General features: G+C 37.4%; 3 pseudogenes; all 3 read left to right on the top strand.

Moving 5' to 3' along the window:
- The first annotated feature begins 4,731 nt into the window (after positions 1–4,731).
- Positions 4,732–6,962, top strand: LOC136844112 (cytochrome c oxidase subunit 1-like; annotated as a pseudogene).
- Positions 6,963–7,822: 860 nt separating this feature from the next.
- Positions 7,823–8,530, top strand: LOC136844111 (cytochrome c oxidase subunit 2-like; annotated as a pseudogene).
- Positions 8,531–9,456: 926 nt separating this feature from the next.
- LOC136844264 (cytochrome c oxidase subunit 3-like) lies at positions 9,457–10,214 on the top strand (annotated as a pseudogene).
- The last annotated feature ends 15,910 nt before the right edge of the window (positions 10,215–26,124 follow it).

Raw genomic sequence — 26,124 nt, 5'->3', positions numbered from 1 at the left:
TGATCCCTAATTACCTGATCAACTAACTGCAAATGCCCCTCCTTTTTCCGTAATTTCTTAAGATTTGCCTTTAGTATCAACCATGAGAGATTTTCATTAGTGGACAACAAATGTGCAATTTTGCTATTCCACAAGAGAGGAACTAAAAGCCTTCCATCCTTTTCTCTTGAGAAGTTACTCAGTGCAAAGTTAACCCACTTCTCATTAGTCTCTGACATATTACTTTCAGTACTGTTAGCATCCAGATTCAAAAAGCGGCGACATTCGTGTTCAAGCACTTCATCAGTAGCCTTAAGCAACTTAGATTCTACAATTTGACCTTTGTCATTCAAAACAGCTATGTTATTTCCTACCTCAAGTTCCTTATAATGTAGATCACACACTTCATCATCCAAAAGCGGATCAATTAATATTTTACATAAGAAGGAAAAGATAGAAATTTGGGAGCAACAGGAAAAATCAGTCCTACTTGAACTAGGTGAATTAATTGCTTCCAACCTTCCATTACGAACATTAGGCTCTCCCAAAAACTGAATATTCTTGCTAAAATTTTCAAGGTTTCCCATTAACAAATTACCATGTTGTGACTCAGTGTATACAGAAGGAGGGTTATAACCAAAGGCTACATCTTTTCCCATTAAAGAGTAATGTGCATCAGATCCCAATAAAACCTGGACATCATCAATACCATCACTGTCCTTACAAAGTTTCGTATCAGCCAACACAAATCCCTTTATTCTCAAAGGATTCCACTATCTTGCCTAACCCTGGAAGACTTAATTTTATATTAATGCTAGGGACCACAAGTGCAAGAATATTTGAAATATAATCACCAAGCTTCATAGGAAGCTGTACAAGTCTACTTATATATACTTTAGAACCATTAAATCCATTAACAGTTAATTTTACATTAGGTTCAAGAACAGGCAAATTACACTTATTGAGCAAGCTCTCTGTAACAAAGCAACTCTGAGAACAGCTATTCTTAAGACCTCTAAAATACCATCCACCCCAGGGACTGTAAATGAAAAGGAAGGAGGACTGTCTTATTAACAATACTGGGCAGAACTGCAATACTACTATTCACTTCTTTAATGGCAGCTTCCTTGTTAACATCAGATTTACCCAAAAGTACTGGAGTACATTCTTTAGGCTTTCCTTCAGTGGGCGAAAGCTTAACTTCAGGAGACTTTGAGCAGACAGTGAAAATGAAGCCCAGAACATTTCACACACTTCAGACGAAATTCAAATCTACATTGCTTACTCATATGGTTAAGATTCCCGCATCGAAAACATCCGTTTAGCATTTTCAAACACTGAATCTTTAAGTCTGGAGTGTCATAACGTTTGCATTTAAAAATAGAATGATTATTTTCACCATCTACACAAAGTGCACAGTAAAACTTCCTAACACCATGCAATGTCTTAATAGCTAAACTGGTAGTTTTCTGCTTAACACTAGATTGAAGACTATGTAAAGGAACTTCACTTTTCAAGCAATTTTCATACCTCTCACAGGCAATAAAGAAATTGTCCATTATCTCCTGAACAGAAGGATAAGTCTTTGTAGTAATCTGAATCAATTCCCTCTTAAACTTGTCATTAAGGCCATTCCATATGAAGTATTGAATAAAATCATCAGGAGTCATTTTAAGAGTCTTCACAGATTCAACAACTGTCCTTAAGATGGAAATAAACTTAAAAGGGTCATCAGATTCCCCCAAAATTAAACCCGTCAATGTCTTTACAGTAGAAGTCTTATGAACTACATCCGAGGCAAAGGCTAGTTTGAGCAAGTCTTTGGCGTCCTTGTATGTCTGTTTGTCAGCTTCCAAAGAATTTAACAAAACTTTAGCCCTTCCCTCTACCTGCTGTCTCAAGAGAAGCAACAAATCTCTGTCTGGGTAACTAAAGGATTGGGTAGTACTTTCAAACTCCGAAATAAACCTAATGAAATCTTCCCCATCCGTACTACTGAACTTTGGTAATGGAGCTGTGGGTTGTTTAAGAAGACTTTTAGCAACTTCGATAGTTCCAGGTGTAGATACCACCTCTAGGCGAGGAATGCAATATTCTATCCTATCAAAATATTCAATACAGGTTGCAATCTCAGACTCCCTAGCATCCTCACTGAACTCCCATCCAAGTTTTTAATGGAAAAATCTCATCATTCAGTTCAGTAAGTAGCCTTTTATGACTTAGTAGTACACTTCTTTCAGAAAATTTCTGCCCAGCACTGAAAGTCGAAAAAGACTCTACACGTAACCTTCTTCCTGATAACCTTGCGTTTTGTTTTAAGATCAGACATATTGAAAAGAATTTAGAAAATAGCAATATAAAACCTTTCATTGCAAAAGCAATTATACACTTCCAATCACCCTCCTAATCAAAGGGCCTAATAAACAATGAAAACTTTCAAATGGACAAAAATAACTTGCCAAATAAGCAAGCAAACATATAATAGTCAACCTAGACACCGTGGACAATGTTCCAACAAAAGAAAACCTCTCAATTCTAAAATAAACCGCACCGAAAAAATTTGAAAAATTACAGCGAAGGTCTCTTCCCCGATTCCGACTTTACCGAACACTAAGAGAGCTAACGACAAACCTCCACGTACACCACCTGACGGGCCCCACGTTGGGCGCCATATACTGAAAATTTCAATAGTCTCAATACAATTTTAAGGTGGTGAAACATGGAGGTTAAAATAAAATACGAAAGTCATTTTTAGTATTTTAATAAAATTCATTATGAAAAAAATCTTGAGTACCCCAGTTCCTCTCTAGTTTCAACGACCCTTCTATTATTGGGCTACAGACTCTGTATCATAACCTGTAAGTTTAGAAAGTTATATTATTAACACGAATAAAAATAAGAAACTTTGTATCAAACTCGAAAGGCACCGACTTTAACATGAGAACTATATAACTAAATGTAATGGCAATACACAAATATCCTTATTTACCAATGGAGGATAAATCAGTCACGTTACAAATAGCGGTCGTCACTGCACTCAGGTAATCCTAACACCTACAGCAAACAAGGAAGGGACCTAATTAAAGACAGACCGACAAAATAAAATATTCTCAAATAACATGTAAACATATATCAACTTTAAATCAATAACCCACCAGCGGAAAATAACACCATCCGTATAAAGAGCTATAACTGACCGATACCATCCAACTAGCACTCGCCGAACTGTACAAATAAATGGTAAACAAATATTACTATGCATAGCCTAAAGCATGAAAACAGTTTAAGGTAACTTATCCTTACAGAGTTATTTTATTATTATTTTTAGGTCACGTCAGTACTTCTTTAACCTCGACTAAAAGACATTAATGGGCTTACCTTAGTTTAAGGGCGAAGCATGAATGGTTAAAGTGAAGGTTTTTCTGTCGGTTATTCGCTCCGTGCAGGATGCAAAGTCAAGAGGTGGGGGGGGGGAGAGAAAGAGTGAACCCGTGTCTAGTGAAGAACTATCTCCAAACTCAGAACATAAACGTCAAGAGAATCCATTAGTAATAAAAAAGGATGTTTCTCTCGGCACGTCTGTTAAGCCCTCTTCATTGCACTCACGGTGTCAAACGGGTTGTACGAGTGAACCCTTCAGGTAAATATACCTGAAGCTACAGACTACTGTCCAAGTCCTAGTTGCAGAATCCAATGATTTCCATTTCTCCGCTGTCTCACACGTTAGCTCGGAAACCAAAACAAAATATTAGTTCCTGGGAATTGCTTGTTTTGGTCCTCAAGACCACCCAACAACAGATAAGGCCATTATGCATACGAACTTAAAATTATAAAAAAAACCTGTAAAGATAATTTATCTAAACAAGAAATGCACAGAATAAACCAAAGTTAAGTTGCCCCAAGCAAGCCAACACACAGAACTGTGTGAGAAAATATTACAGTGAGAAATTACAGAAAAATAAGTGTATCCAGTAAAATAAATTACATTTATTTTTGTACAAGTGGCAAAATCCTTAGAAAAGCTTTTCCGAGGGAGATAGGACTGCATGTGCTGATATGTCAGTAGCAAAAATGGAATATATTATCTGATATATTCTGAGTAGGTTCAAGAACTTACTCAGAGATGAGAGAGAGAGAGAGAGAGAGAGAGAGAGAGAGAGAGAGAGAGAGAGAAGGTAGTAGGAAGAAAAAATGGAGGAATGCTTTTTCCTTTTTACACACACACACACACACACACACTCACACACAAAAGCGCACACACATACGCATAGAGAGAGAGAGAGAGAGAGAGAGAGAGAGAGAGAGAGAGAGAGAGAGAGAGAGAGAGACCTCGTCTCTTTTTTTATTTGTTTTTGTCTTAGCAATTGTGAACTGTCCCTCGTATCCCTTCTCTCTCTCTCTCTCTCTCTCTCTCTTGTTTGTGTGTGTGAGTGTAAAAATCAAAAAAGCATTTCTTCATTTCTGTTCATAGCTGTTTTCCTAGAATAAAACATTCATCACCTTCTCACGTTAAGCCCTCTATCTTTCTCTCTCTCTCTCTCTCTCTCTCTCTCTCTCTCTCTCTCTCTCTCTCTCTACTTAGTTCTCTGAGTAAGTTCTTGAACTCCCGTAATTTCCTGCTGAGAAGTTATCCTGATTGAGTTTGCGAGTACTAACTTCAGAATATAAAGCTCAGTTTTATAGAAGGTTTGAATAATTATATTAATTAAATAATGACATTCGCGCACGCATGCATATTTATACTCTAATAACATGTTTTATGTAAGTAAATAAAGCTTCCTCGAAAATTAGATAACTGTTGTTATTGTAAGGGTTACTATAGCCAAATCACTTAAGGTAGATTCTTGGGCCTACGAGACGTTTGTTTGGCGGCCTCTGATTGGCTGGTACCGGGAGGTAGGCGACTCACTCACAGTCTCATTTGTACGTATGTGGCTCAGAAAACTAGCAATATGTTTATATATTTCTTCATTTATCTCACGTTTTGAACAAGATAGGAAAGTTTTGGCCATACCATAGATTTTTATTAATTGTACCACTAAATATGATTTCCTGAAATTAATAAGAGAAAACACAAAGGAATTACAACGAGTAAAATGAAGTGAGAAGCATTTAATTCTTAATACCTGTTTTTACTTATTATCAGATTTTGCATCATTCATGCGATCAAGATAAAATAAAACTTGTGATTTCATACAATAAATTCACCCTGAATACTCTGGTGCTTTCAGATTTTAGATGCGTGTGATATGTGAAGAGAAAACGAAGAATATGTCTTATTACAGTATGTCGCAACCGTTCATGATGCAGTTTGCCTAGAGACGGTGATGATGATCTGCCTGACACTGCGTTGGTCCTCTCAACCGTTGACAGTTGCCAATTAGCGATATGAGAATTTTGCAGTTTCGGCAATATTTGCTGTATTAGTGTCATTACATTTTCTGTAAATAAATTCATAGAATTCCCATTATGACTGTCGAACATTTTCGCTCCAATATCATATATGTCCATATGTCTGGACATATCTGATAAAAAAAAAAAAAAAATAATAATAATAATCAGATGGATGTATCTGGATGTGCTGGCTTCAATTTAGACATCACCAACCATTTTTATGGTGAGAAATAAGAAATGTACTTTCGTTCATTGAATGAACTTATGAAAAATAAGCTTTTGATGTTATTGACCAGAGAAATGAGCAGCCACAATAATGAACTCATCATTATATAGGCCTGTTATTTATCATGTAGTCTACAGTATATATGCAAATTTCTAGACTAAATTGAACCCAACACATCCAGACGCATCCATCTGATTATTTTTTTTTCGTATCAAATATGTCCAGACATACAGTCATATACAGTATAATACTGAAGTGAAAATGTTCAACAGTCATAATGGGAATTCTATGCATTTATTTACAGAAAATGTAATGACAATAACAGCAAATATTGCCGAAACTGCAAAATTCTCATATCGCTAATTGGCAACTGTCAACAGCTGAGAGGACCAACGCAGTGTCGGGCAGATCATCATCACCGTCTCTTGGCAAACTGCGTCAAGAACGGATGCAACATAATGAGACATATTTTTCATTTTCTCTTCACATATCACACGCATCTAAAATCTGAAAGCACCAGAGTATTCAGGGTGAATTTATTGTATGAAAACACAAGTTTTATTTTATCTTGATCGCATGAATGATGCAAAATCCGATGGTAAGTAAAAACAGGTATAAAGAATTAAATGTTTCTCTCTTCACTTTTACTCATTTTAATTCCATTGTGTTTTATCTTATTGATTTCAGGAAATCATAGTTAGTGGTACAATTAATAACGAATCCTACGGTACGACCAAAACTTTCCTATCTTGTACAACACCATGTGCAACACCACCAATTTCGTTGAAAGGAGACATTATTGGAAATGACCAGATTTACAACATAATTGTGCACATTCATTTGTAAAAAATTTTTTCACAGTAATACCCATCATAATTTAGAGATTCAGTACCTGACTAGTCCCACGAATACTAGGACTCAGATATAGCATTCCTATGAATATATAATGTAATAACATAATATCCTGACTTTTACCCCCCACCACAAACACTACTACTACTATCGAGAGGTATAGTAGCAAGAGGAGTAAGAACAGGGTTAACTGTTACTCCCCCAACCCCCCCGGCCCCCAGCAACTAGAAGCAGGAACTGCACATGCAGGAGCATCAGTAGACCTAGGAATCTTCTCACCCCACTTAGCTGGAGTTACAACAGTAATCAGCAGACGATCCCAATGAATAACAATAGACTGAATACAGCTGTTCATATGAGCTATATTCTTAACAGCCATCCTGCTATTGCTATCCCTCCTAGTACTGGCCGTAGCCATCACAATACCTTTAACTGATCAAAACTTGAATTCATCTTCCTTTGACCCGAGGGTTACCCAGTTCTTTACCAGCACCTATTTTGGTTCTTCTGACACCTATAAATATGCTTTCTAATTCGGCCAGCCTTTGGAATAATCTCTCATATTTTAAGACAAAAAATCGGGTAAAAAAGAATCTCTTAGAACCCTTGGAACAGTAAAGGCCATAATAGCAATTGTAGTCTTAGGATTTGTAGTATGAGCACATCATATATTCACTATAGGTATAGATGTAGACATGCAAGCATTTTTCACATCAGGAATAATAATCATTGCTGTACCAACAGGAATTAAGCTACCCTACACGGAACTCAGTTTACGTACAGACCCTCAGTAATATGATCCCTAGTCTTCATTTATTTATTCACTATAGGAGGACTAACAGGAGTAGTGCTAGCTAACTCATCTATAGACGTCATATTGCTCGACCCCTATTATGTGGCTACCCATTTCCACTCTGTACTTTCTATAAGAGCTGTATTTGGCATCTTCACAGGAATCACACACTAATTCCCCCTACACACAGGTCTATTACTTCACCCATAACGACTAAAAATCCACTTCACAACAATATTCAATGGGGCAAACTTAACTTTTTTCCCCACAATATTTCCTATGGCTAAAAAATTACCACAATGTCACTCAGACACCTATACCACTTGAAATGTAATATCTTCTGTAGGATCACCAGCTTCACATACTAGGATTCAACATAGTACTATGAGAAGCTATTACATCTAAATGACTAGCCCATTTTTTCCCATTTATACCAACTTCTGTTGAGTGACAACATAATCTACCACCAGCAGGCCACAGCCACATGGAAGTCCCACCAACTTGTAACTAATCTAAAATGTTAGATCACTGCATAGGATTTCAGTTCCCAGCAGGATACCTATTTTCTTTTAGAAACAATGGCAACTTAAAAAGCCCTTAACCTCCAGGATGCAGCATCATCCTCAATAGAACAGCTAAGCTTCTTTCTTGACCACACAATACTGGTTTTAATCCTGTTTGCCACCCAAGTAAGATTCATACTTTCATCCCTATTCTTTAACTCCCTAGCAAACCAATTATTACTAGAACAACAAATCACTGAAACAATATGAACCCTACCTGCTATAAGTCCATCACACTTTCATTACTATGCCTACTCTATCTACTAGAGAAAGTAAACAACACAAGAGTAATACTGGAAGTCATCGGGCGACAATGATATTGAAGGTATGAATACTCCGACTTCACCCCAACCAGATATGGCTTGTATAGTTTTAGAACAAGACTCAATAGAAGGAGAATTTAGACTCCTAAAAGTGGAAAACTGCACAGTATTATTGATAAACACCCAGATCCTAGTTCTGATTAGGGTAAGAGGCATAATCAATTCATGGACAGTCACAGCCTTAGGAGTTAAGGCAGATGCAGTACCAAGATAATTAAACCAAATCAGATTCCAAGTAAACCAGCCAGGCTATTTTACAAATGCTCAGAAATTTGTGGGGGGAAACCACAGATTCATACCAACTGCAGTGGTGAAAACTTCAATTAAATCCTTTCTAGACTGAATCTCATCAAACAGGAAAAGCTCAATAGATGACCAAGAGCAAGTGAAAGTCTCTTAGGTTTATGATAATAGTCACACTTACTTTTGATGATTAAAATGAGTTAAATCATAACGTGAGCTTGTAAAGCCTGAATTAATAAGAGGTAATATTTTAATATTTTGCAAATAGCCCCCTACTATGATTAAACCTCTATGTATCCATCACAGTAACATTAGCACTAATTATTTTCTCAAGGCCTTTTATAAAAACACCAATCAAAATTGTTTCAAACATTGAACCTATCAGAACCCACCAAGTCAACTAAAAATGTTTACAAAGCTTTTTTCAAGAACTGACCCAACTTCCAGAATTAATCCGTTGTCTCTAAACAGAACATTAACCATATTAGGGCTATCATTCACCTCATATCCATTCTGAGCCATACCATCTCAATCGTATCTTATATGACCCTCAGTAATCATGTATTAATCAAAGAATTCAAAATCCAACTAGGACCAATTAACACAGGAAAAAAATTATATTCATGCCACTAGTTCGATCCAATGTATTCAATAGCTTCTTAAAACTTATACTTTGCCTGCATCTTTACAAGAACACACCCATAGCAATAATGCAGTCCCTAGCCTTACCCCTGTGGACAGCATTCATACTATTCGAGTAACTAGACCAAACCCAACACATGTTCGGCCACCTAGTACCAAGTGGTACTCTGGGATCACCAACACCTGTTATGATACTAAGTGAAACCATTAGAAACATTATCCTTCCAGGAACATTAGCTATTCAGCTAGCAGCCAATATAATTACAGGACACTTAATGCTTACACTCATAGGAAAGGCAGGTACCCACCTAACTCAAAGGGCAGTATCAATATTAATCATAGCTCATATCTTACCTTCAAATTGTGGAACCCACCAGTTACTGTTACCCGACCTTCTGTATTTGCCACCCTAAAAACCCTTTATGCTAGGGAAGTGAACTAATGTCAAAGCATGGATATCATGTCTAACACCTAGTAGACATCAGATCAAGACCACTCACTAGATCAATCAGAGCCATAATACTTACAACAGGACTTGTAAAGTGAGTCCACAAATTCAACATAGACCTGTTAATCCTAGAAATAACAGCCCTGTTACTTGCAATAATTCAATGGTATAATGATATGAGATATTAGATGATAAGGCACACACCAGGGCCTACACATATAAAGGGTAGTAAGCAGCTTACTATGGATGTAATCCTATTTATCATCTCAGAAGTCCTATTCTTCTTTCCATTCTTCTGGGCATGCTTTCACAGGAGGCTATCTCCAACAAAAGAACTAAGTACTTGCTGACTGTCAGCAAGAATTAAACCCTTCAATCTGTCCCAAATTCTGCTTCTAAATACAGCAGTTCTACTAGCTTCAGGGGCAACAGTACCTTGAGCTCACCATGCATTCCTAAGATCAAACCACACCCAAGCTGTACAGAGACTATCACTCACAGCTATCCTAAGCCTATACTTTATAACCCTTCAAGCAATAGAATCGCCAACTCAGATTACAGATAAAATTTCTTTGTAGCCACAGGATTCTGTGAACTCCATGTCATCATTGTCCCCTGATTCCTACTAGTATGACTATACCAATGGTATATGGGCCACTTCTTGTCCACACACCACTTCGGCTTTAAAGCAGCCGCATGGTATTGACACTTTGACATAATATAACTACTCCTATATCTCTCAATCTACTGATGAGGAGGATAGTGTACACAGTACAGTTGAATTCCAATCATTCCTAATTGCAATCAGTTTCATTATCACCCTCATAGCATATTTATATCAACTCTACTAGCTGAAAAAAATGAATGCAGACTAAAAAAAAAGGTTCCCCTTTGAATATGGATTCAACCCAAAAGAATCAGTAGTTACCATTTTCCCTACATTTGTTACTGATTGCAATTATCTTCCTAATCTTTGGCATAGAGATCACACTACTCCCACTAACCACCATCCTCACACTCACCAACATAAAAACGTCAGCCACCACTGGGCTATTCTTCCTTATTACCTTACTCTTAGGACTCTACCACAAACAAAGGCAAGGAGCCCTAGAATGATAAGAATAAAGAGATCATAATCAACTATGAAATTTGATTCGCATTTACAAGGTGCTCCAAGGAGCTGATCATGATTTAGTTAAAAGCGAATGTCACACCTATAGTCTATTTTTTTAAACCTGGCAAACTTGTACTTAGCTGCTTGCTGCTGATTGGATGGACGTCCTGTTGTCCTAATCTCACAGTTTTGTTTTCACACTGTTCCAGAATTGTGATTATACAGTCATAGAGACAGTTAAGAGTTAAGTTATGTAATGTTATGTAAATACCAGTTGTAATAAACGTAATTAGTAAGAACTAACATACAAATTATTATATATATATATATATATATATATATATATATATATATATATATATATATATATATATATATATATATATATATATATATATATATGTATATTATCTTTTTTCATAGAGATCTAAAAGATAGTATGTGGATATTCCTGTGTAGCACTATCCACTCGTGAAACGGCAATATTTACTCGTTTTCCGTTATGAACAGGTTTATTATTGCATCATCATACGAGGTAAATGATAATTTCTTTAATTTTTACACATTCATGTTTGTATTTCACGGTGTTAAAAGTCAACTGGAATTAATGGCAGTAAAATGCTGTGACACCTAGGGTAGGTTGACCAAATCTATTTAAATCCGCAAGGGCAGCTCTAGATAAAGGCAGCGCAGGAGTCTGGGGGGAAAACCGCTAACTGGATGTTTCATCGTTGCCATAGTTTCCCTCTCTCTCTCTCTCTCTGCCATTACTAAAACATATCATACCAATATAGTAATTAACTCAAAAGAAAAACAATGAAATGAGTAGCTCTACCGATAGGCCTAGGCTTACACGACAGCAATAACTCTCTCTCTCTCCATTTGCTAAAACATACATAAATATAGTATCGCCCATTCCCTCTAAAAGAAAAATGAAATTAGCTCTACAGTACAGGCCTAGGCCATACAACAGCAGACTCCTTTCTCTCTCTCTCTCTCTCTCTCTCTCTCTCTCTCTCTCTCTCTCTCTCCATCATAATGCATCTGTTCGTTGGACATTGCTCAAATTTAACTCTTTGATTTCATTACGAAGATCGCGTTTCGGGATTATGCAAGCATTCCATTCAATGTGGTGTCATAAATTCATTTGTGTAAGGTCATCGCGTTACGTCGAAAATGTTTATTTTGCTCAGAACTGTCGCTAAATTACAACTTGAACGAATACCGTGAAACTTACTACGCATTTAAGTATCAATGATTTCATTATCAGGTAGAATCACTGAGGTTATGAAGAGGTCAAGCAAAACAAAACACACAAGATTTGGAAGCTCCCTTTCTAAAGCTGCCAGATGTCGCATTATTGGAGTGCTAAATATATGTCCGAAGATTTAAAAACTGTGGTATCCTCACTTTCCTTGTCATACACGGGAGCTGAAGAAAGTGATGGCTTGTAAAACCTGGGTATGGGAAGACAGGCCGGCTAGCAACCTCATCTTAGAAAAAACGTACTGCATTAATACATTATATATGAGATATATAGAGAGAGAGAGAGCATATATATATATATATATATATATTATATATATATATATATATATATATATATATATATATATATATATATATATATATATATATATATATATACTTGTATATATTTACTGTATATATAATTGAACATTCAGAAATTTTCCCTTTACCATGGATAAACCTTCTGTGCAAAATCACAACATCAGTATCGTTCTACACCTACTGCACACAGAAACTGCTGAGCGAGCAGCGCTTATTCACCTTCATCTCAGGCACTTGTAACCCCTTGCTCCTGTTTCCTAGCTCTGTTAATATGCTCAATTTATAAATAAATTCTTTTCACCAATCTATAACTGAAAATTCAGATAAATAAGATATATTCAATAAGGCTTGCAAAATATATCGTTCAATCATTAGGGCGACACTATATTAGATAAGAGACTTCACAGCACCTGGGCACCTACTTAAGCACGAAAGTTTGGGTAACACAACGACATATATATGTTATTCCAAAATGGAGGCCATGCTGACAAAATAACACAAAGACATCTGAGTGAGGCTTAATCTTGTTGCCAAACACTTGCCCACAGATTCAAATGGACTTAGTACACGATGCTTTGTCAATCACAGACATTTTCCAATATGCACCACTACATCTTTTTCTTCTGCTTGCACCAAGTTCTTCAAGGTCGCAAAGAAGAATATTTGAGATAATGCAGCTGGACAGGAGGAAGAGAAGAGGGATTTCATTACGGGATGTTACATACTGAGGTAGTGGACTGAAAATTCACGGTATTAAACTGCACACGTTATGGTATTATGTCTTTTGGAATAATTGGCGATGAATCAACAAGAAGTAGAAGAGTTTATTTGTTGTATTATGTTAATTACATTATTACGTTTTATTCTATTGCGAGGAGCAGGTTATGATGCAAATGACAGAGCTACTGTACCTCTTGAATGATAGTGGTCGTATGCATTTGGAAAAACAGAGAAACAAATTTGAAAAATGACATTTTTCAAAAGCGACAGACTTGAATCATAAAATATATAATTACTTTCGTGTTTGTTATGACTTTTATAGGTAAAACAAACACATAGAGGGGAATTTAAAAGTACACACACAAAAGAAAAGAACATGGAATGAAACAAACCAACGTTATACGAGTTAATGGTTTTATTCATTATAATAAACATTTCAGCGCATAAGTAACGAACAGTACATTACCATCCAAGGGCAGTAGCAAACAAACCACTGCCAGGAAAACAAAACCGATCTGGGACCCAAGCAAAGCTCAAACTCAAAGAACAGAAACGAAACTCCACCGCACAGGAGGAGGTAAATTCTATTATCTGCCTGAACATTTCACTAACTAAAGACTCAACAAAACCTGCCCAGGAATTCCGGGCTGGGAAGACCAACCAAATATGGACCAGAGTAAAATAAATTTTGCTGAAAAAAGAATAGCTTTGAATATTCCCGAACAGACTTACTGCAAACTCAAGCACATTTTTGTTTTAATAGACAACGAAAATATTGGAACTTAAACACAGTAGATCACTGATACAACACCAGACCAAAAATGACAAATACGAATATTAGAGTTAGGTAGAATAATTATTACCGATATGCACTAAAATGTGTTCTATCTTCTTTTATTAAGAAATAATAAGTGGTCAGTAACAGGTTGATTACGTGAATGGGTAAATAATTTCTATTTCTATGATGATATTTGCAGCGTAATCGAATTTACCGAATGATATGAATGACATTTAACGTTATAGTCTTTAAAATATGATATACAAATATCTCTGCTTTATCATTACAGTAAGCCTAGCCTGACACACGCAAAAATTAAATATACAAAGAGAATCGGTACCACTTATCTCATTAGTAACTTTTCGCGACTCCAGTAAATATTTTCCTATCTATATGCACAATGCATATCTTACACGATCGCGAGACATTAACAATCAACAATGAAGTCACAAGGAGATTAACTAAACACACAGTACACAGGGCAGCTCTCTCTAAATGCAAGGGAAGGGAGAGGCAAACGGACGATCATCCTGTGCGTCTTGCAATTTGGGGACACCTTCACTATATACCAAATGTGAGGATATAATCATATATCTGTCTTACCTTAACTTTCTAAGCAGAAATGAAGTGGAATACTCACTCTGTAATGAAAGAAAAATATATGTAATTAGCTATAACTATAATTTCAATATTGAAGTTTGGTAAGAATTTCAGCTACCTAGTAGCGAAGTCTGCAAGATTTTTAACCATTACGATAAGGAATTTGGCATTTTGTTACATTTTAATACTGAAGTCTGCAAGAGATTTTCAACAATTGCAATGATGAAGGGGTCGCGAGATTTATAGCCATTTACACACGAAGTTTTATAGAACTTTCTAACATTTTAGTAGAAAAAGTCTACTTCTTCATACAAATCAATTACTCTATACGAAGTAAAAAATGCGCCGAAGCTTCTTCGGTGCAATCGAGTTTTCTGTACAGCCGCTACAGCGTATAATCAAGGCCAACGAAAATAGATCTATCTTTCAGTGATTCGATATAGTACTGTAGCGAAAGGCGGCCCATGAAACTTTAATCAAGTGACGGTGGTCATCCCTTATATAGGCTGCTGGAAGCACGATTAAAAATAACTTTAATCTTAAATAAAAGAAAACTACTGAGGCTAGAGGGCTGCAATTTTGTATGTTTGATGATTGGAGGTGGATGATCAACATACCGATTTGCAGTCCTCTAGCCTCTGCAGTTTTTAAGATCTGAGGGCGGACAGAAAAAAGTGCGGACGGACAGACAAAGCCAGCACAATAGTTTTTTCAGAAAAATAAAAAAGGTCATCTGATTAAAGTGGTAGATATGTGTAAAAACGTTCCTTGTGTAATAAGGAAGCATGAAATTGCACAGACACTTCAGACTACACGATTATACTGGATATAGACCCATCTTCAAAACGCTACATAGCGGAAATGGTGCAGCCATTCCGAAACCTGCCATTACCTAAAATAAAATTTTGCTTTATTTGAAACTAATGATAGGAATTTTATTTTTATTTAAAATATACATATGTTTAGATGGTCAATCCTTCCACTCCACTGTACAAAATAAAATATATTATATTATTTTATTTTTCAGATGCATGTGCTTAAAAGTATGGTGGTGGAAAACAGAATGTTGTGGCGGCTGTGTTTTGCATGTTTGTAGTTGTAGTTCCGTGCTTGTATTAACGAGAAATTGAAAATGGCTAGTAAATTTCAATTAATAGATCCACAGCATGATTGCAGAAAAACTTCACCTAAACTCGAAAAGACAGATTGGACCAAATGTGCTTTGTGTCAGAGTGACAGCTCAGAGATTCTTGTGTGTCCTGCTGACAGCAAACGAAAAGATAAAGGGGCAGGGTACAAAACTTTTTCTGAAAACATTTTAAAATTCCATGAAATTGGGAGGTTGCCCTTAGCACTAGACATTCAAAGACTTGACGAAGGACCAGGCATTGCAGAAACTCTTCTAATTAATGAAGCAAAGTGGCACAAAACCTGCCTCCTAAAATTCAGTTCCATGAGGCTTGAAAGAGTATCAAAAAGGACAATGGAGGATGCAGATACACCAGTAAGATCAATGAACTGTGATGAAAATACCCTCAGACACATTACATGATGCCCGACTTTTGAGCTGGACAGCAGGGGTCAGACAAAAACTCAAGTTGTAAGATGAAAGAATAATAGCAAAACTCACTCAGGGTGATATGACTGCAATTGGGGCCAAATACCATTTGCACTGCTTGGTCGCTTTTTACAACAGAGCAAAAGCATTGGATGCCATAGATTCTAACGGTGATGATGACAGAAGTGTTTACAGGAAGACTTTTTGCAGAGCTATTTCCCTTACATTGAAGAGATTTCTAAGAGAAGCAGAAATAGTTCCAGTATTTGCTTGCTCAATTACAACGTACACAAATAATGACTGGCAATAATAATGGATCCAGAGCCCAGTGAAAGTAAACAACGCTAGATGGAGCTGCAATATGAAACATGTTGAAAACCTGGTGCTCCAAAACATATGCTGATGATTGTTTTTGTCTACAATATCTTTGTTCCATACATCAAAAAATTAGTTGCAAAACTGGCAACAACTCGTGTAGAAGTGACTTGGGATCAATACTTTCCACAGAGCTTGAAGAGTTATGCAAGACAAAATCGTGGTTGTGGTTCTCGTATCAAAGTTAATGGTTCAACAAAGGTGCCTTCAAACTGGCAGCAGTTTTTGCGTTCAAGTGAGAACATGACTAACCTCTTCAAATTTCTGGCACAGAAAACAGTGAGTTATGAGACAGAAAAACAAGTTAGACTCACTATTGAGAAGCAAGTGTTAATAACCAATGTTGACGACCCGTCAAGCACCTTGCTCTAATCATGAGGAAGCTGGACACTGGCTGCTGCTGCTGCATGTAAGTGAGTTGTAACTAAAGGCTTCAAAAGGTCTTGATCAGAACTGTGGATACAGATGTTTACCTTTGGCAATATTAGTCATTCATCAGGTAAACCTCACAGATCTGTGGATTGCTTTTGGGCTGGTCAGCACCTGAGGAATATTCCAGCACATGTGAAATTGCAGCCAAATCTGGTTCTGAAAGCTAAAGCTCTGCCTATGTTTCATGCATTGACAGGCTGTGGACACAGTTTCTCCTTGCAAATCGTGGCAAGAAGTCAGCCTAAAACATGGCAAGTATACTAAGACTCATCACCAATTTTGAGTAAATCTAGCCATTAACCCATGCTTCAGAAGAGAGCATATCAGCTACCGAACGCTCGGTGATCCTGTTGTATGACAGAACCAGCATGCTTTTAGATGAACGATGCTCGTTATGAATTGTTTGTGAAGAAAGGCAGAGATATGGACAACATACTCCCACAAAGGATGCTTTGATCTTGGCATATTCGTCGAGCCATAATTAGGTTATATCTGAGCGAGGCTCTGAGGTGACTCGCACATCCATCACCAGAGGAGGATGGACAATTTCTGATGAATAGAAACCTGTGTGAATTCACTCTACCACTAGCAAGCAATGCAGTTCATAACTTTGATGTCGTGGCGCACCAGCCGACGCAGCAGAGGAAACTGAAAATGCAAGAAAGCTGTGCACCATGCAATTGATTACAAGTGTGATATGACCGCATCACTAGTGTATCAAGCATGTCACTTGTTTCGCAGCAGCATCATGATCGATTAGATATAGCTTACTTTCTTCTTATGCAGATATACGAGTGTTTGTCATTTTTTTTTTTTTTTGGAAATTGAATTGTGAATTAATATAGATTATTGCTTCTTGGATCATTTAAAGTTCAGTGTTGTGTCAGTCATGTATACTATTTATAGGATGTGCGAGATTCTTTGATTAACACTGTGTTTGAATTTGTTTGCCAGCAAAGTCGGAGATCAACATGTATATGACAAAGAAAAGTTTACCTTAAAGGAGATTTTAATTTGAGAAAGGACTCAGTAGAGAAATTCTGGGGCTTTAAGTTATTTACATGTATTTACATTAGTCAGAAGAGTAATTTACACAGAGCCATATACACTGGGCTCTTGGCACTTACCACAGTAACTGGTATAAGAACTTAATAAACAGAGTGCCAAATTGTAATACTGAGATCACCAAGGATTTAAGTGAAGGGCTTGGTTGCTGTATGTGGGTACAGAGGAGCAGACCGTGAATAAAGCATTATATGACCTTTCTGCAAATGTGGAGAAAGGGCACATTAATACTCAATAAATTAAAACAATTTAAAATGTACAAAGGAAAATTGCTGAAGGCTCAAGGAGGCTTATGTCAATTTATGATCAGGCAATTTACCGATTAACACTGATGATTTGAGATGGACAATAAAAAACGGGCCTTAGCACATTGAAAAGAAAGGAATGAAAATGAGAATAAGAAGACATATGTAATGAACTTACGTTCATAAAATATTTAATATTTAGTAAGTGGCAAGAACAGGCTCTTTTTCATTTTTTACGATCAGTGCCACAAAGGATTACTTAAAGCCAAGGGGCAAGATCACCAACAGAGCAAAAACACAGAAAAAAAACACTCAAAGAGGATAACGAAAAATGTTAAACAATCTTAATTATTTATTACAAAAAAATATTGATAATTACTTAAATGAAACCCCACAAAAAGAGCTGAATAAGGGTGTACAAAAAAAACCTTCACTTAAAATAAACTCTTTCACACGATAGATCGAGAGACAGTAAGTAGGAGGAGGAAGGAAAACAACCTATTCCTAGGAAAGCCCTGAAAAACTTTAGTATGAGAGAATGAAAGGGGGAAGATCCTTAATCCTAATTTTTACAAATAAACCTTAATATTACATACATAATAATAAACCACCTAAAAATAACCGTCAATATTAATCTTAATTAACACACGCCTAGGGTGAAAGCACAATGAATTTATATAAGTCGCAGAACCACACACATGGCTGTCCAAAACGATCCTGAAATCACGAGGAGTCTGCAGCCGGAGGATACAGCACACTGACACGCGTCAGCAACGTCTATATGAAGTGCACACAGTTATATCCTTACCGGCTGTCAAAATAGAATCAGGCGTTATCACGACTACGGAGGTTGACAGGACGAAGGCACGCAGGACGACGGGAAAGACAGGCTGTTCTTCCAAGGGCAACAGGCGAGTCCAGTGATGCAAAGATGAATAGAGAATGTAAGGGAGCACAGGCAGTGCCCTCCAGAACGCACGGGAAGGGCGTCCGACCGCAGCAAAGGAGATGTCCCTCAGAAACCAGCTGCAACAGTCTCCAGACAGAAGAAAACCAGCAAAACTGTGGAAGAATTCAATGTCGAAATCCTGTGCGAATAAAGTCTCCAAAAACCTCCAAGATAGGGAGCCGAATACATACTAAAATCAACATCAGACTTCCCAAAATGATCAAGTAGGTTTTGAAGGTGATCAAAACACACATCTTTACCTAAATACTTGAGACACACAACATAAACTTCAGAATTACCTTCTTTACTTGTTCCCGGCTTAAAACCACGAACTTCCTTAAAAACACAACACAACAAATACATAAGGTTCACAGTCTCACTTTCAAACATTGTAAATTTCTTGATTATGAAAGACCCTTCTAACCACACTTAATCTTAAATTCTGAGTGGGGACTGCATGAATCAACATCAATGAAGCCTCTGTCAAGTGAACTTCTAAATGGATACTCAGAGGGGGGGTTCTTGGATAAGGAGGTTTCCGGTTGGAACAAAGGAATTTGGGGAGCCACGACCGATGTGTGCTCCTCCGATGGCGTTCGATCTGTGTCTCTCGCGCTTGACCTCTGTCCTGGCTTTTATATAACTTGCCCCAAAATGCCGGCTTTCGGTGCCTCTGGCATGTCAGGTGAAAGTTCACTAGTGGGCAAATGCCGTTAGCTGGCAGTTTGCGCATCTCCTAGGAACAAGGCGCTATCTGGAATATAAGATCTTTAGACAGCGGATCATAAAGATAAATTTAGAGTGACGCTTGGCGATGCGTAGGAAGAGTACAGTGGAAGGCTACTTTGGACCTGGACGAATCTATTTTCAGATTTAAGTTTGAAAACGAGGAGTGGCAGGAGGTTTGTCTTCTTAGAGCTTTCTGTGAAATGTATATGTATATATACATTATATATATATATATATATATATATATATATATATATATATATATATATATATATATATATATATATATATATATATATATATATATATATATATATATATATATGTGTATATGTGTGTGTGTGTGTGTGTGTGTGTGTGTGTGTGTGTGTGTATGTATGGCCACAATAACATTAACATGTGGTTTGTGTATCACACACCACCAGAGTTGAAAAAAAAAAAGACTGGGTGTAGGCACTGACTGGTTGCGAATTTATTTCTAATCCATTGAAGAACGGCTGATCCATATTAGTAGAAATCACAATATATGTGCTTGAGTAACAGTGTGGACAAACATACAAACCAATGGACACTAAGAATTCACACCTGACAGCTGTCCAATGGGAGGAGCGATCAAATTCATTAGTGACAGAGTCAGGTACTTTGTTTACACATATATAATAATCCTTCATCAGTGGCTCAGAAATAGTCAAAACCAGTTAGGCCCTACAACAGATCTCTTACTTTTCACCTGTGGTGAGGTTTTATATATATATATATATATATATATATATATATATATATATATATATATATATATATATATATATATATATATATATATATATATATATATATATATATATATATATATATATATATATGACTTTTTATCACTTCACCGTGATTCATATACAATCAGTAAGCTACAAACGTCCCTTAATATCCAGTTCGTTCTACCTCGGAAATAATATATTTTCATATATGTTACCGATGGGGAATTTTTTAGTTGATAATAAGTTCGTCGTCCCGTGGGCTCGAGCCAGCGAAGGACAAGAACTCAGGACTACAGTGGACGCATTAACCCACGCGGCCAGCAAGTGAGGTATAAGTGGATATCAGCTCCCATGTACAAATCCCCCGTCGAACTCAGGTGTTTGTATTTGGAGACGATATCCACCCACCTCTGCCATGTTGACTGTGTAATGCGTTTGTCGCACGCAGCCATATTATGACTTTTTATCACATCACCGTGATTCATATACAATCAGTAAGCTACAAACGTCCTTTAATATCCAATTCGCTCTACCTCGGAAATAATATATTTTCATATATGTTACCGAAGGGGAATTTTTTTGTTGATAATAAGCTCGTCGTCCCGTGGGCTCGAACCAGCGAAGGATATTAAAGGACGTTTGTAGCTTACTGATTGTATATGAATCGTCCACTGTAGTCGTGAGTTCTTGTCCTTCGCTGGTTTGAGCCCACGGGACGACGAACTTATTTTTATTAACATTCTTTTGAGAGTGTTATTATAAGAAAAAACGAGGTTTACATTAAAAGGTTTTAACAATGATTTTATGTTTTCAAAACCACTAAAAATAAGGCAAGCTAAGAATGTTCTTGGGGTTTCTTTCTTCATGTTACTTTCACTATAAAACTTTTGTGGGCTTTGTTATAACAAATATCTAGTATATGTGAAGGATAACATAAATCTGTCCCTATTTTTCTTAAACATTCAATTTCTTTATCCAAATACTGGGGACTGACAATGTGCAAGGCTCGTAAAAACATAGAGGAAAAAATAGATATTTTGATGTTGAGGTGTTTTTATAAGCCTTGCGCATTGTCAGTCCCCATTATTTGGATAAAGAAATTGAATACATAAGAAAAATAGGGACAGATTTATGTTATCCAATATTTGTTTTAACAAAGCCCACAAAAAGTTTTTAGTAAAGTAATATGAAGAAAGAAATCTAAGAACATTCTTAGTTTGCCTTATTTTAGTGGTTTTGAAAAACATAAAATCATTGTTAAAACCTTTCGATCCCAATGTAAACCTTGTTTTTTCTTATAATAACACTCACAAAAGAATGTTAATAAAATAACCCTAAAAGAAAACAACAACATAATATATAAAATTCCATGTTTGGATTGCCCCTCTTTTATATTGGCCAATCTAGCAAGATTTAGATGAAAGTATTAAGCAACATAAGTATTCAGTCAAAACTGGACAAGCATCCAATGCTATATTCATTCATTTAAGTGAAAACTCTCACAGGATAAATTGGACTGAAAGTTCAGTGATTGCCAGATCGAAAGATTTCTCTTCAAGAAATCTATTGGAGTCCGCTATTATCCAGCTTACTTCCAGTTGTAATTTTAATCTTAGCCCGGCATGTATTATTTGGACCCCTGTATTAGAAAAATATTCGAGAACGACCTAAAAGATAAAATCACTGACTTAAGTCAGTGATTTTATCCCAGCTGGTCTCTTTTAGACTTGTATGGCCCAGTGGGTAACGCCCTTGCTTTCACCTGAGAGACCTGGGTTCGATCCGACGTGAGTCAGAAATTTATTTCTGTTCCACACGTGATTGTGTGTTGATGATTTCTATCTTATTCACTCCAGAAGGGATAATTCGATGAAATGTTGTCCATTGGGTCATTGCTGAGTCGGAAGTTGGGGAAAAACTCGCTGGTATGCAAGCAGTTAAGCTTGCCCAGGTAATTCCTTAGGTGCAGTTGCTCTCGGGTTCCGACTTCTTTTAGACTTGTATGTGGCCCAGTGGGTAACGCCCTTGCTCACCACAGAGACCTGGGTTCGATCCCCGACGTGAGTCAGAAATTTATTTCTGTTCACACGTGATTTGTGTGTTGATGATTTCTATCTTATTCACTCAGAAGGGATAATTCGATGAAATGTTGTCCATTGGGTCATTGCTGAGTCAGGAAGTTGGGAAAACTCGCTGGTATGCAAGCAGTTAGCTTGCCCAGGTAATTCCTTGGGTGCAGTTGCTCTCGGGTTCCGACTTCTTTTAGACTTGTATGGCCCAGTGGGTAACGCCCTTGCTTTCCACCTGAGAGACCTGGGTTCGATCCGACGTGAGTCAGAAATTTATTTCTGTTCCACACGTGATTGTGTGTTGATGATTTCTATCTTATTCACTCCAGAAGGGATAATTCGAATGAAATGTTGTCCATTGGGTCATTGCTGAGTCAGGAAGTTGGGAAAACTCGCTGGTATGCAAGCAGTTAGCTTGCCCAGGTAATTCTTAGGTGCAGTTGCTCTCAGGTTCCGACTTCTTTTAGACTTGTATGGCCCAGTGGGTAACGCCCTTGCTTTCCACCTGAGAGACCTGGGTTCGATCCCGACGTGAGTCAGAAATTTATTTCTGTTCCACGTGATTGTGTGTTGATGATTTCTATCTTATTCACTCAGAAGGGATAATTCAGATGAAATGTTGTCCATTGGGTCATTGCTGAGTCGGGAAGTTGGGGAAAACTCGCTGGTATGCAAGCAGTTAGCTTGCCAGGTAATTCCTTGGGTGCAGTTGCTCTCAGGTTCCGACTTCTTCTAGACTTGTATGGCCCAGTGGGTAACGCCCTTGCTTTCCACCTGAGACCTGGGTTCGATCCCGACGTGAGTCAGAAATTTATTTCTGTTCCACACGTGATTGTGTGTTGATGATTTCTATCTTATTCACTCCAGAGGATAATTCGAATGAAATGTTGTCCATTGGGTCATTGCTGAGTCGGGAAGTTGGGGAAAACTCGCTGGTATGCAAGCAGTTAGCTTGCCCAGGTAATTCCTTAGGTGCAGTTGCTCTCAGGTTCCGACTTCTTTTAGACTTGTATGGCCCAGTGGGTAACGCCCTTGCTTTCCACCTGAGAGACCTGGGTTCGATCCCGACGTGAGTCAGAAATTTATTTCTGTTCCACACGTGATTGTGTGTTGATGATTTCTATCTTATTCACTCAGAAGGGATAATTCAGATGAAATGTTGTCCATTGGGTCATTGCTGAGTCAGGAAGTTGGGAAAAACTCGCTGGTATGCAAGCAGTTAGCTTGCCCAGGTAATTCCTTGGGTGCAGTTGCTCTCAGGTTCCGACTTCTTTTAGACTTGTATGGCCCAGTGGGTAACGCCCTTGCTTTCCACCTGAGAGACCTGGGTTCGATCCGACGTGAGTCAAATTTATTTCTGTTCACACGTGATTGTGTGTTGATGATTTCTATCTTATTCACTCAGAAGGATAATTCCGATGAAATGTTGTCCATTGGGTCATTGCTGAGTCGGGAAGTTGGGAAAACTCGCTGGTATGCAAGCAGTTAGCTTGCCAGGTAATTCCTTGGGTGCAGTTGCTCTCAGGTTCCGACTTCTTCTAGACTTGTATGGTGAGTGGGTAACGCCCTTGCTTTCCACCTGAGACCTGGGTTCGATCGACGTGAGTCAGAAATTTATTTCTGTTCCACACGTGATTGTGTGTTGATGATTTCTATCTTATTCACTCAGAAGGGATAATTCGAATGAAATGTTGTCCATTGGGTCATTGCTGAGTCGGGAAGTTGGGAAAACTCGCTGGTATGCAAGCAGTTAGCTTGCCCAGGTAATTCCTTGGGTGCAGTTGCTCTCAGGTTCCGACTTCTTTTAGACTTGTATGGCTTGATGGGTAACGCCCTTTCTTTCCACCTGAGAGACCTGGGTTCGATCCCGACGTGAGTCAGAAATTTATTTCTGTTCCACACGTGATTGTGTGTTGATGATTTCTATCTTATTCACTCAGAAGGGATAATTCGAATGAAATGTTGTCCATTGGGTCATTGCTGAGTCAGGAAGTTGGGGGAAAACTCGCTGGTATGCAAGCAGTTAGCTTGCCCAGGTAATTCCTTGGGGTGCAGTTGCTCTCAGGTTCCGACTTCTTTTGGGCTTGTATGACCCAGTGGGTAACGCCCTTTCTTTCCACCTGAGAGACCTGGGTTCGATCGACGTGAGTCAGAAATTTATTTCTGTTCACGTGATTGTGTGTTGATGATTTCTATCTTATTCACTCAGAAGGATAATTCGGGATGAAATGTTGTCCATTGGGTCATTGCTGAGTCAAGTTGGGAAAACTCGCTGGTATGCAAGCAGTTAGCTTGCCCAGGTAATTCCTTGGGTGCAGTTGCTCTCAGGTTCCGACTTCTTTTAGACTTGTATGGCCCAGTGGGTAATGCTGCTTTCCACCTGAGAGACCTGGGTTCGATCCCGACGTGAGTCAGAAATTTATTTCTGTTCCACACGTGATTGTGTGTTGATGATTTCTATATATATATATATATATATATATATATATATATATATATATATATATATATATATATATATATATATATATATATATATATATATATATATATATATATATATATATATATATATATATATATATATATATATATATATATATATATACATATATGCCGCTGTGGTGGCGCAGTGGTATGATTCTTGGCTACCAGTCGAGGCGGCTGGGGTTGAATCCGCTGCTCACTAACGGCTTGGATTGAGCCACTGCACAAATCCTGGTAGCCTGTCAACCCTAGCAGTTATAGGCATTGGGACCTGTCCCCGCTTTGCTTTTGGATTAGAAACAAGATTGCACATGCCCAATGAGCCTTCAGAGCCCCAGGAGGACTTTTAGTATATATATATATATATATATATATATATATATATATATATATATATATATATATATATATATATATATATATATATATATATATATATATATATATATATATATATAGATAGATATAGATATTGTATATACAGTTCAGTATATACACACACATATACATATAGGTAATACAGTGCTCCCTAATTATGTTAATTCTACAAAAAAATATTGTTTTATATTGCAACAAATGCATCTGTCTATCATAAAACATGATTATGTATCTTGAATTAAATTTACATATCATGAAATTCCCAAAAACCAATCAAATTCTACAACTGATGTGGAAAATTTTACCGAAAATTACTGTGAACCAGTATTTCTTAAAATCTCCAACAGATAGTAGTATTAGACACCCAAATGCATCGTCTGCATAAGAATAGATTTTCCTTAGCAAGGAGTAAAGTCGTTCTTTGCAGTGAAGTGATACAAACCCTAGCTCGACCATAGTGAATGGGTTAAGCAAGCCAAGGCCTGCTTTGTCTGGAGTTCCACAGAGTAGTGTTATTGGTCCGTTGTTATTTTTAGTGTATAGCCTACAAGTGATATGGCTGTTGGCCTGAAAAACAAGATTGTTTAGTACGTGGATGGTGCATCATTTGTGGGTATAGTAGTTTCCACTTATGAGAAATGAAACTGCCCTCAGCCTCAATCGGGACATGAAGTGGATTAGTGAATGTTGTAGTCGATGGGGTACGAGGCTGAACTCCAGTAAAACGAAGCACTATTGATTAATAGGTCTTGTACAGATTTTCCACCTCATCCTCCCCTTCATGTGGATGGGACTCTGCTGAACGAGTCTGAAGTTATAACTATTCTTGGTGTGT

The sequence above is a fragment of the Macrobrachium rosenbergii genome, chromosome 12 (genome assembly GCF_040412425.1).
Source record: "Macrobrachium rosenbergii isolate ZJJX-2024 chromosome 12, ASM4041242v1, whole genome shotgun sequence".
Taxonomy (NCBI): Eukaryota; Metazoa; Arthropoda; class Malacostraca; order Decapoda; family Palaemonidae; genus Macrobrachium; species Macrobrachium rosenbergii.
The sequence above is the reverse complement of the archived record's forward strand: the minus strand, read 5'-3'. Positions and strand labels throughout refer to the sequence as shown.